This window comes from Chaetodon auriga, chromosome 13 (assembly GCF_051107435.1).
Source record: "Chaetodon auriga isolate fChaAug3 chromosome 13, fChaAug3.hap1, whole genome shotgun sequence".
Lineage (NCBI taxonomy): Eukaryota > Metazoa > Chordata > Actinopteri > Chaetodontiformes > Chaetodontidae > Chaetodon > Chaetodon auriga.
In genome coordinates this window covers 11175625-11188284 of record NC_135086.1, presented here as the reverse complement: position 1 = coordinate 11188284, position 12660 = coordinate 11175625, and positions in this window count along the sequence as shown.

The window sequence follows — 12660 nt, the reverse complement described above, 5'->3', positions numbered from 1 at the left end:
GATTGTCAGCGTATCAATAGCCTTCATTTTCTACATTTTTCTTTAGATGACAATGATGAAATTGTAGAGTGTTACAGAAAAGATGGGTAGAGGGAGAGTTGAGGGTCTCTTCTTTGTACCTTGGCTTTAGTAAGGATTGTACATCAGTGAGAAATAATCAAGATGAGGAAGATAGAAGGGATGAAATGATTAAGGTAATGAGTCAGACTCGTAGCAGATACATAGTGACCTGCTTGGTGACTACTTGTGTCGAACTGTTATTTGAGTATCATATCAGATTAAGTATATCCTATTCTATCTCATCCTGCCCCATCCTGTCCTATCATAATCTATCATATCCTGTCCCACATCATTGTATCCTATTTTATCCTGTCTGGTCCCATCCTGTCCTTTCCTATCCAACCTAACCCTATAATCCTGTCCTGTCTTGTCCTGTCCCGTCCTATCCAATACTATCCTATTCAGCATCCAGCATCCAGCAGAAAACCAGCAAAACTACAGGTAAGTTGGAATTCATTTACTCCTGTTGCAGGTTAAATTAAGTTTTAGATATATTTAGCCATTTGCCTCGTCGAAAAGAGGACGGCCGGAGGGCGAGCTAACGCTGCGTGTTTTGTAATTTTAGGGGGCTTTTTGAAGGTGTGGGGGGGCCCACTTCTGGTTTAGGGCTAGAAATCTAGGATAGCTCCTAAATAGGGCCAGTGCAGCCCATCCTAACACAAACTATCCTGACTTAACATACTCTATTCATTCCAGGTATTTAAATGGGATGTTGACGACTCTTGGGAGAGCTCTTTGATATGTTGTTAGGAGAAATCATGTCTTAATCTTTTATAGGTATACACCAAAAAGCTCCCATAACTGTCCTGGGTGCTTTGTTTGTTGTACGCTGCCTTAAAAGCTTGAAAAACTGACTGCATACGTTTTGCTCTTGTAAATTATGTTACAAGAATACAGTTGGGGATAAAGGTACTGAAATGTTTTCTGTGTGTGGTAGAAACGACAATTGTCTCTTCACTATGCCAGTGCTGTTCTCAATGGACTTCACTTAGCACATTTTATTCATGCAAGGTGTTAAACGCTGACTCACTTTCACCAACAGCAACAAACAATTTCACTCTGCGACTGTCCCAAGACTTTCACCTCTGACTGTACTTGTACACTTTTTTATACATGACAGCTCTTTTAAAGTTAACTCACTGTACTCTGACATAGCAAGACAGCCAAGAAATGTATGTTTTTGCCCTCTGCTGCATGCATTAATTATGATTTCCATGCAAAATAGATTAGATTTGCAACTTCATTGAGTGGCTGAGGCAGTTGTGGAGTTCATGGCTCACATGTTTTTGCCTCTTACTCCGACTAAATGGATCCCACCATCACCAATCTAAGAAATTAAAATCAGGGGTCAGACTTTATATTAAGGTGCACATATTCACCATTAAGTCGTTGCTTATTAGCATGCATATTAGTGGCAAGCATATCAGCATAGTCATGATAACACACTGATTAATGCCTTATTCTGTGGGTTGGGGTTATTAAGGGTTTGGTTTGGGTTATTAAGATAACAATTCACATACAACAACTTCCTTAATTATTGTCAATAATCAGTAAATAGGAGTTGATTGAGGGAAAACAATTAGCAAATGGCACAGTAGAAAATGGTCATGTGTAATATAAAGTGTTACCAAATCAGGCAAATTATGGCCCCCATTTGGTTGCTTTGGTAAGTGAGTTTTACTTCCTTTATCGGAAGATGACCATTTCAGTGCTGCTGAGCCACTGGACTGTCAATTAATAGAGAAATGAGGTGGAATATGCAGCTTTTGTCACTTTTACTCTCATAGCATACATTGTGTGTATATATGCTGTATCAACTATCAAGCGGCAAAAAACTAAACAAAACAAAACAAAAACAAACCTCAAGTTATGAGACAAACATTTTTGTTGCTTATTGGAGTGTGCCACAATCTATGTAATTTCACGCCCCTTAAATCCTTTTTCAATTTGCAACTGTTTCCAACAACATTGTGCTGCATTACAGAGGACAGAAAGTCTGACGTGTCATTGTTTTGGTTATTCTTCCAGTTTACTGCAGGACATGCTTGACTTTGAGAACACAAGGCGCTGGTGGTTAGCTTGTCTCCTGTTGTTACCCAGTGTTTGCCACTTTTGAATGCTTGTTGTATGACAACACTGACCCATATTTGTTTGCCGAGATGCAAACTCACAGTGAGTGTGTTTCCTTTATGGTCGTTTGTTGGAAAAGATGCATTCGTATCTAGAGAACACACAGGTTTTAACCATTGACTGTATAGACTTTATATCCAGTCTGTGGTTTTAACTGTAACTTTCACTGGGTACAAAAACTTGGTCTGTTGATACAAAATTGTCCCTATGTCTCATTGCTGCTCAAAATTCACGGGGAATCTGTTCATATTTTATCAGTCATGCATTATACAATAGAATAGACCAAAGTCTTCTCTGTAACCAAAGTATTTCCAAAATCCACCTCAGCTGGAATTGAGAGGCATGTATAAATATGTCAATCCCTCTGATATGGGCCTACATTTCAGTCAGCGGGAGCTTTCACACGTAAAGATGCTTCGTCTCAGGCTTTTAATTTGAGAGCCCTTATCTATATCTGTGGAAAGAGTGCTTTGCTTTAGAGGCTGTTATCGACCCTCTTTGCCCCTGAAGTGCTGTGCCTATTAGCCAACTGACAAACAGTCTATGGCAAATGGACAGTGTAGTCGTCAGTGTGGTGCAGCAGATACAGTGCAATACTTATCATATCCTCTTCTGCATCTCCTCATCTCTCTGTCTCAAGTGAGCACACTTGTGCCTCTATGCGTACACTCGTGCTTGAATATTTGTGTGCTGACACTGCTCATCTCTCTCTCAGTTCAATTTAATTCAAAGATGCTTTATTGGCATGAATATGAATGATACGTTATTGCCAAAGCTACATTACACTATTGAATGCATTTCCATGTGATAAACAAAGATGGATAATCATGAGCAGACAAATATTTTAAAAATGGTCCTTCCTCAAGATCTAACTATGCTCTTCATTACAGCTCTACTTCAGGGGTTGCTAAGTTACCACAAGCATGTGACACATCGATGGTGGAGTTTCAATCTTAGGTTTGTTGTCACATAATCTTAACATAATGAATAATCTTAATGTGAAACATCACTCTCTTTCATGACCTTTTCCCCATTTTATGATTTCCTGCATTCCCACATTCACAGTTCATCTGGACTTAAATGAATACAGTTTTGGGCTGTATTCCTTTAGCATATGAACCTATTGTTTTTAACCATTTCCCCACTATATGAAGGTTGGATTGAACCTGTTACCGACCTGTCTCTGTACTGAGATATTAAATTGAGATCAATTATCTCGTCTTACTCTGGGCCAGAACAACAAGTCCTCTTAGAAGCAGAAAACATATTACTCCCAAAATCCAAAAATAATAATGATTGTCAGAACTGTGACTCTGTAGCATTGTGATCATCTTCTGTATCAACTGTCAATCTACGTTCCTCCTGCCATCATTGTTTGAGATCTTCAGTTGGCATAAATATTCTTATGAGGTAATGCACCCAGAGACTCTCACCTGCTCCCTGTTTGTGACCTAGAGGGTCTCCATCAATAGCTTGACACTGACAGTTTCAGCAGCACCTCCTAGGGTTGGCAGAATGTATAATGAAACAGCTGTTAATGTCCATTATACTAATCTATGTCTGGAAGGAGGACGGCATCTTTCCAGTTAGGCTTATCAGCCTGAGTAGAGCAATGCTTCTGGAAAATTGCCATCAAGCCCTGCTGCCTCACAGGTCATAGTTCACTTGGGTCTGTGACTTAATTTATGAGGGAAATAAGGGAATGGCCAGAGTTGCAGCTCAATTAAACAGCCATATTGGTGGAAATCCATTTTGTTCTACATCATGCATGTGATTGATAGCTTGTGCAGAAAATCTAAAAATTGCATTTTGCAGTAACTTGCAGCGAACATTTTACACTCCATGTAAGACTCATGTGAGCAATGTTTTGTGGTAATGTTTCATTATTTTTTTTAGCAGCTGCTCTTGATGATTAATGTATGTGCCTACCAAAAACTCTCTTCCTTAATGGGCAAGATATGAAAGGATGAAGTAAATGGTACAAAAAGTGCTGAAATATGTCTAAAAGGTTATTACTTTCAAGCGAGTGTACCTTATTAATAAATAAAATGTTTGTCAATGTTTGTCAATGTAGATTTGGTGAATTTCAACATTGACTATATCTTAAGACCACTTCAGGATAAAATCAGTGCATTTTAGTGCTTTTTTTGTTTGTTTGTTTGTTTGCTTGTTTCTGTGTCCTATGAGTGTGAAAAGGACCTTGGTGTGTGTCGATGGCGATGAGCTTTTCTCCTCCCACACTTATGCAGAGGAACATGCAACATGCAAAAAGCCATTTCATACATTACATGCACATGCATTTTGCATATTTTAAATCTAGGTTCTGTGTAATCATGTGTACACTTGTGTCAGTGATGTTGTGCTCCTGAATATGTGTGTGTATGTGTGTGTGTGTGTGTGTGCGTGTGTGTGTGTGCGCCCATACTCACATTGTGGGGATGTAAATCTGTTCACGCAGTCACATTGTGGGGTCTTGCTGTACATGTGAGGACAAAATGCAGGTCCCCATAATGTAAATCATTAAATTTTAGGGTGAAGACTTGGGTTAGGGTAAAGTTAGGTTTAGGCTTAGCTAAGTAGTGGTTATGATTCGGGTAAGTCTCCAGAAAATGAATTTAAGTCTACGTTCTGTTCTCAAAAGTGATGAAAACCTAACATGTGCGTGTGTGTGTGTCTGTGCGTGCGTGCGTGTGTGCTGGCAGGGAAGGTAGGCCTCCAACAGGGTTGCCGTAGAAACATCAGAGGGTGTGATAGAGGCAGAGCTCATGGCCACATTGGAGATGATCAACTATTGGACAAAAAGGCCTGCCAGCCTCATTTACTGCAGTGCTCACTCACTCACTCACACACATGCACATGCTCACGCACACACACACACAAACACAAACAAATACATTAAACCGAGGTCAACTCCCAGCAGCATCGATTACTGAGCTTTGCCTCTCTTGAAAAGTCTTGAACACAAACCTTGTGTTCAGTTTAACCATTAAAAGGGTTTTGGCTTTGTTTCCAGGTGACATTTGAATCAAGTGCTGTATAAATAAAGTTTATCAATATTATTATTGTTATTTCATTTTATGTTTCACTACCTTGCAAAAAAGGCTTGAGATGATGACGGGTGTCAGTCAATTATTGATAAGATCTTGGGTATGTATATGTCATTTATGTATTAATTATGTGATGCTTGGAGTATGAATGATTGATTCATTTAAGACCTCCATAGGGTCTCATCCGCCTGTCTGGGAAACACTGAACTAAACCTGATGAAAAGTCTGTCTCTCAATGACAATCAAAATTATGACAGTAATTCTGTTGGAACACTGCTTAAGTCAACATAGCAGGAGGTGTGTAGTTTCTGCATAAATTTGTAGTGATTTGACAAATTGGAGTTGATGCACTGCTTTCTACACAGGGAATTGAGACTACAGCACAGTTACAACACAAAGCCGACGGAGCGATGAGTGAGACGATCAGTGGAGAATGGAAGGATCTTGAAGTTAAGCAACAGGATTTCAGTGGCACTCCAGGAGGCTTTGTCACCTAGCAGTGCCTACAGGTCTCTTGATTGAACAGCTGCTGTATCAATTCAGGGGCCAGAGCAGTGGCTATTTGTAGTACAGAAGTGCCTTCGGCAATAAATCTCCCGACACAGATAAAGAGCGAGACACATGTACACATAACACGCTCATGAACCCTCTCACACTGCACTTACTGCTTCAATCCAGCGTTCTCGTTGGACGAACTGCAGCTTTACCTCACACACATTTGTGGATATACACATACATATTTTGAAACAGAGAAGCTCCGATCCCTGAGCGCTGAGAGCTTCTTTTTCCATTCGATGTGAGATGACAGCAGCAAGCCCCTTTAGGGCTGCGATACATGGACATCAATTTCAGGCACTGTGGATTTACATGGGCAGCCATTCCTGCAACACACTGAAACAAAAGCAAAATTACTACCATTGGGTTTGGAGGTACAAACGTAACATGGAAAAATGCTATGGGTTGCTGTTGTGACAGAATTATTTGAAATGTTTTACAATGGCATTAAAATGCACTAACACTCATATAATATACAATGCAGAGGTTCTGTGTTTCAGGTAGAAGCCCAATTTGGTGGCTGTGTTCTGAAAACAAACCAAAAGAAACCTCAACTGACAAATGCAATTTATTGGATTTTCGTCATACCTGCTTTCCAATTTCAGACCACTATACAAAACACAAACCAGACCTGACCAGTCAGTCAGTCAATTGTTCAATCAGTCAATCCATAAACCGATTATGACGTCATAATTCACCGCTCATATCTCTGATTTGTTCAGTCATTCAATGAATGAAGTAAAACCTAGATCGAAATTCAGTCTGACTATGAAGGTCAGTTGCTGATTTTCGGAAAAACTACCACCCTGATTTCAAAAACGTTTGGACTCTGTAAAACATAAATGAAAACAGAATGCAATCATTTGCAAACAAACCATGAGTCCATGTAGTGAAATCCTTTATTCAATCACGTGTTTCACAAACTTGTGAACCTCGCTCCATCCTTGCTTGTGAACGACTGAGGTCTTGGTGGCAGGTGTACAGATATTTTTTTCAACTGATACTTTCACCCTCCATTTAAAAAAAGTGTTATGTCCACACGAGCTTCGCTAAAGTGACCGACGCAAAAATGATTCCAATCAGTCAAACCAGCATGCCGGGCCAGTAGGTGGCGATAAAGTGGTACATCAGAGAACAGTCTGAGAATGAGTAGAGGCTTATTTTCCTGTGGTGGTAGTAGCTCAAAAACACAAACAATAGTAGCTATTTATTTATTTATTTGTACTAATTGAACACCTCTCTGGCACACTAGTCAGTGCTAACCAAATGTAACTAGCCAGTCGTCTGATATTCTTATTGTTTCAGACACAAAGCAACAATGGACATGAGCAAACTGAGGGTGCAGTAGTTTTACACAAAGTTTGAAAAATCTCAGTTTTTATGACCCAAAACACAGTTTGCTTGTGAACACGAGGCCCAAATGCAGAGGTTAATTTTGCAAAATATCCATATACGTGTGGTCAAGACCTGAGCCTTTCCAGGATGCCCCTTTCATGCCCAATCATGATACGATCACCTGCTACCAATGAACCTGTTTACCTGTGGAAGGTTTTTTGTTGCTTTTGTTGCTTTTCAGTCCCAACTTGTTTGAAACGTGTTGCTGGCATCAAATAAGTCAGTATATATTTGCAAAAATCAATGAAGCTGATGAGGTAAAACATTAAATATATGAGGAAACACAGCATCACAACTCTTTTGGAGTCAGGCTTGTACAATAAGTCTCTGACTACCTCATGTTTGAGATAATAGCGTATTCTTTTCACATTGGGTCTCATGAACACGAACAATTTCCACATAGCTGTCTGGTGCTTTCTATTTGTTTTAACCTCTGTCCAAACAAGTCCACAGAGAACGACCAATTACAGAGCTTTTATTTTCACACCGCAGCAGTATGGCCGAGACATGTCACATTTCCTCACTGCCTGTGGATGTATGTACACGCTGGTGCTGTGGGTCAATCAATACTCATCCTCACCTGTGTAACATCCATACCCCTTGAAGTGTGATCTCAGTAGATTCACATAACTGCTGCTTTAAAAGATTGCTAAAACTCCCCGTCTACAACATCTTGTTGGTCTCTATCTCTGCATTGCTTTCACCTCTCTTAATTGCTTTTCACATTTTTTTACACCCTCGGCCCCGTCTATTAACTCTCTGTCTCTCTCTCTTTTCCCCTCTCTCTTACATTCTCCTTCGTATCTCACCTGCACCGATTTTTCGTTTCCCATCCTGCTTCTTCTCCCTTCCTTGCTTCCTAATTATCTACCTTTTCTTTGTACCTCCTTCCTCCCTTTCCTATTCATTCCTCATTTCCATGCGCTCCTCCATCACTCCCTATCTGACATATGGCTTTTACTTCCCAATCGCTGATCCCCCCCCCGCGACACACACACACACACACACACACACACACACTGTTCACATTATGACAATTACCAATAAGGGCTGGTGCTGCCTGCAGGACTAGAAAAACATTAATTCTAACTGTCCTGCAACACCACTGAGCTGGGCTGCAGAGCGCAGAAAATCTTCATAGCCGACCCCGGCCTACACGTGCAATACACGTGAGGGTAAGTGTAGGCGACATGATGATACCATTTAAATAAAGAATAAATAAAAATTTGGCGTGGAAGTGTCTGCCAATGGGAGCCAAAAACAAAGGCTTTTGTTTGTGGGAACAATAGTTTGCACTTGGATAGTGACTAATATGTGGGTGATGCCGACATTTAGTGTCTTTTGTACATGAAATATGCTGTATATGAAATAAAATTACTTGGCTAGTTGAATACTTAGTGTTATACTCTCAGATACCACTCAATATATGCCTGTATTGTCCAGTGACAATCCAACACAGCTGACAAATTACAGCTGATGAGGCAGAATCTTCGGCCAAACTAAATAAATGCTTAGAGCCTGTAACTCCAGAGTGAATTTGTGAGCCCTTTGTTTTAACTTTCATTACATACTTTTCAATAACAATTAGGACTGATTTAATGTTATTGTAGCTTAGGACAGATTTACCGCTGACACAAGTGCTGGAGATTTCATAATCCATCACATCACATTACCCAGTTCACAGAGTTTAAATACTTAATGTGATGTACTCTTTTAAGGCTTTATATTAGATAACAGCTATTTATTGATAACCTGCATTTGTGACTACACTGGTTACATATATGTGGGTGTCTTTTTATAGGTGCTTTAGGGAGCGTGAATGCACAGGTCTGCTACCATGTGCGGTCTGAAATAGACAATTACACTCTTTTCTGTTCTCTCTCCTGTCAACTGCTGTACCTTCAGGATGTTTTATAATCCAGTACTGAGCAGTAATTTCCGTTCACAATATGCACGTCTTCATGTCATTTCAGCTATTTCATCATTTTGGACAATGTGTCAGACTTTGCTCCAGACAACACACCCATTAAGCAATAAAAGCTTCCTCCATGAAGACCTGCCATTATTTTCTCTATGGCTGCTTTCTTCTGGTCTGTGTTAGTCTAGCACTGTTTGCTTTAATATGTTAATGTACATATGCGGACGGGCACCCTTATGCACAAATGGACTCTGGAGTTTGTGTGTGTTCCTGGTTTTGTGTTTCAGTCGCCTTTGTTTCAATATCTGCAGAATTCCTTAACTTTAGAAACAAATCAAATCTGACTTGATTTAACTGCCCAGTCATATAATATGATTGGGGGGATAAAAATACTTCTTAAAGCATGGCTACACCAGTTACCCATGATGAGGGAGATGGACAGGAGGAGATAGGCCCCGAGACAGCATTATGCAGGTTGACTGAAAATTAACTGGATCACTCGTGACTTAAATGAGTTCTCATGTCAAGAGGGTACACAGGAAATGCAGAGGTGGAACACTTGTTTTTATTATAACTATGTTGTGTAAATAATAGGAAATGACTCTGATGAAAATGACTTCATGTATAAATTGTGTGTGTGTTTGCTTTTGTGTGCACAGTAGACAGCAATAGTGAAAGGTTTTCTCAGTGACTGCCAGCTGTGATCATGGCTGTAAGAAGCATACAGTGAAAACAGGTTTAAAAGTGGTTCAAGAGCAACACATTTATGAGATAAGCAACAGGTTTAAGTAATCAAATGACAAGAGAAAATGTATTTTTCCACTGTAAATTCTCAAGCTCAGCAAGTGATTTATATTGCATTAGTGTTGAGACGCAATATAAGACCATTTCTTCAGTTTTGATGACGATCTGTTCACTAGAAAAACCCACTTGTATTCATGGTTTTGTGTCACAGATTTTTAAATAACTAACCAAACAACATTCACAGTGGAAATATCAGTGTCTTAGTAGAAAATGACCACATTGTCACAAAAGTCACAAAATATTATGATTATAGACAAGGCTGTAAGTATGTGGAATGCAGTTTATTACATAATATTATATATTACATACAGCATTAAACTAGGAAGCATTTTCAAAAGATAAACTTAGGAATTATGTGCATGTATGTGAATTAATATAAAGAATTTCTCTTTGCTAGTGTGTCTATAACACAGATGATATTATCCAGTGCATTGAGTTGCATGGGGCAGGGAAAGAGTTAAGGATAGGTAGTGTGTGTCAAAGAGACAGAAAAAGTGTTTAAGACATCAATGAATATTTTAACAGAGAGCGGGGGCTGTGGAAGGGATGGGTGAACTGCAAGAGAGTTGGGCTGCTGAGAGACGGAGAGATAATTTAATAGACGAGCAGAGCAAATGTGTTGGAGGAGAGACAGAAAAGCTGGAGGGATGGGAGATGAATGAATGGTGGACTAATCTGGACTAAGGGATGAAGAGAGGAACCGACATTAATTTAATAAGATGGATGAATGGACAAATAGATGCATTGTGTAATGCTCAAAAGAATCCCTAAACCTGGATGGGCTTGTGATAAACATAAAGTGTGTGTGTGTGTGTGTGTGTGTGTGTGTGTGTGTGTGTGTGTGTGTGTGGACAATTTCACAGATGAAACAAAATGGTTTAGACAAAGCACTATGAAGAAGGATACTTGTAGAAAAACAGTTTTAAACTGATGAGGACTGGAGAAGTAAATAGAGAAAGAAGGATACAAGGAGGGAAAACAAATCAGCTATATCATTAAATATTGCACGCATAGACAAGCTCAGCCTCCAGCCACTGATTTCTATGAGGCAATGGTGAAAATGAACAGGGGCTACCTCTCCAGTGTGCAGGTCAAGGGTTAATTTTTGCCCTAATGCCACACAATAGCAAGTCTTGAGCTAAACAAGGGTGGCATTTGGACTGAGAAGAGGGGCACTTGAATGAAATTAAGATGACCAGAAAGGCCCTAGAGGTGACTGGGTGGTGGGGGGCACCAGTAGGGCAACTGGGCAGACCAGAAGGGCTTTCAGAAACATTTGAGCTGACCAGAGGGACACTGAGGGTCACCAGAGGGGCACTGAGGGTCATTCAGATGCCCCCCCTGGTCAGCATTGGGGCACAAAGTAAATACAGAAGGTGCAGTTAGTGAGAGATTTAATCTGCTCAATATAAGCACAAATCCAGGCACTAAAAGGACATATGAACACAAAAAATTCATTCATTCATCTTCTATACTGCCTATCCCTTTCGGGGGTTGCGGGGGGGCTGGAGCCTATCCCAGCTGTCAACGGCCGAGAGGCGGGGTACACCCTGAACCGGTCGCCAGTTGACTGCAGGGAACACAAAAAATGCTTGTCTCATTTCAAGTTTGACACTCTTCCTCAGGTAGCATCAAGGTGTTACATCTAGACAAAAAATAAGCAAGTGTCCCAAAAAATGGCCCCTGCACATGTGTCTGACTTTAATGACACTGATTTGTGTGTCTGGAATAATTTGCCTGCTGAAAAGAAAAGTCCTCCTTTTAATTTGTGCTTGTATACACTTCAGAACTTTAGAAACATTAGAAACTCAGAATTCAATTATTGTTCTCACAACATGCTACCATTTGGCTGTCTCGTCTATCAGAATGACACTGAGCTCCACTGCTATGCTGATGATTATCCGCTGTATCTGTTAGATGTACATCATGCTTTATCTGAGGAATTTAAGACTGACAAATGCTGGCAGTAATTTAAAACCAGACTGAAGCTTGTCAGAGATGAACTGAGCTTCAGATTACTTCCTGCTGCAGCTCAGCTCCAGCTCCTGGACATAATGACTCCAACAGGTAATGCCCCTTCAGATGATAAAATAGAAGTGGTGATCTTTGCAGGAGTGTGATGTCCATGTAAATCCACAGTAGTATTAAACATGGTGTGTACAGATTTCCCAAACTGCTATAATTTGCAGAAGCCTGCTGTTTTGTTTTTTTTCTTTAGCCCACAAAAAGAGAAAATCTTCACACTGAACAACCTGTCTATTTAGTGAAAACTGTTTGTCTTGTCTTACTCAATTAAACTATTTTTAAAAATCAACAGGTAGTTTCATTCAGGGGTACAAAGCATAAAAATCTGGGCTCTGTTGCACATACAGTCTCAGCTTGAAATAATCATAACAATAATATTTATTTTTGCAAATACAAAAAAATGCACATAAATCTTTGATTGCTCTTTGAAAACCTTGTGTAATTATAACCACTCTGCACACTGGACCACAGCTTTCACCTGCCTAAGCACTTAAGACCAGCAGAAAATTCTGAACTAACTGTTCAACACAGTACTTTGGCACTTCTCACTCTTTGTGAAGGCGCAATTAAGCAATTAACCTTCTATTATGTTCTGTGACATGTATAAAAATGCTAAGCAGGTGCAGCTGACAAAAGGAATAGGTCTGAAAGACTTGGAAAGAAGGCTCATTTTTGAGACGTGGATGGCAGGAGTTTCACTCACAAAGATTTTTTTGGAAGAATGAT